Source organism: Gavialis gangeticus, unplaced genomic scaffold, assembly GCF_001723915.1.
Source record: "Gavialis gangeticus isolate Ggan-Ray unplaced genomic scaffold, GavGan_comp1, whole genome shotgun sequence".
Classification (NCBI taxonomy): Eukaryota; Metazoa; Chordata; order Crocodylia; family Gavialidae; genus Gavialis; species Gavialis gangeticus.
Genome location: NW_017729008.1, coordinates 19,351,218 through 19,352,500, shown reverse-complemented (window position 1 = coordinate 19,352,500; position 1,283 = coordinate 19,351,218).

Here is a 1,283-nt window from a genome sequence, read left to right as displayed (position 1 = left end):
ATGATCAGGGGACAGCAGGGCAGGCCCTATGAGGAGAGGCTACGGGACCTGAACCTGTTCAGCCTCCACAAGAGAAGGCTGAGGGGGGATCTTGTGGCCTGTTATAAACTAGTCAGGGGGGATCAGCAGGCATTGGGGGAGTCACTGTTCCCCCAAGCACCGCCAGGAGTGACCAGGAATAACGGTCACAAGCTGGCAGAGGGTAGGTTTAGGTTAGATATCAGGAGGCGCTACTTCATGGTCAGGGCGGCTAGGGTCTGGAACCAACTTCCAAGAGAAGTGGTGCAGGCTCCTACCCTGGGGGTTTTTAAGAGGAGGTTAGATGAACACCTTGCTGGGGTCATTTGACCCCAGTACTCTTTCCTGCCATGGCAGGGGGTCAGACTAGATGATCTGCTCAGGTCCCTTCTGACCCTAGAAACTATGAAACTATGAAACATGTAGCTGCTAAGAGACTTGTGTGCTGATCTGATCTGTGATAAGGTTCTGAATGCCTGAGATTCAGGGGAGTAATCTAGGGATGAACATAAAATACCCGGAGACGAATAGCCTCCTGATAGTGGGGATGACATTGCTCTTTGCTATCTGAAACACCACAACTATTAACCATTATGGGAAAAAAAAATAAAGTAGACCAAACAATAAACAGTTGTAACCTTACTACTTACAATTTCTTCCACGTCTCTCTCAATGTAGAGTTTTTGACAGATTATTCTTTTGATGGTGGGTATAATGCAGGGGTGGGCAAACTACAGCCCACAGGCCGGAAGCGACACGCCAGGCATTTTCATCCAGCTCGCAGCACCCTCCAACAAATTGTACCCTGCCCAGGCCTTCCACCCGTGAGCATGGGAGCAAGGCACCCACACATATGCATCCCCCCAACATACCCTATTGTGCCTCACTCCTACCCTCTTGGGTGGTAGGGCCTGGCCCAGCCAGAAGCAGCTTCCATGCGGGGCTCCTGCTGCAGCCACCCCATGGAGACCTGCTTAGCTTCCCTGATGTCCAGCTCGCTTTGGGCAGCAGACAGGGAAGCAGTGGGGCAGGGGCCAAGCTGGGGCCAGGGTGGGGAATGTGGAGCTGCAGCTGGGCAGAAGTGTGGAGCGTAGTGCAGAGCCTGCACCCAGGGGGGCCTTGGGAGCATGGCGCTTGGGCTGGGCAGGATGTTGGTGTGAGAGAGAGCGAGCAGTGTGGGGACCCCCCCACACACTTCCCCACATGGCGCACAGCCTCCGTTGCTGACAAAAGCCGCAGGCAGGGTGCTCAGGGAGCTTGTGCCA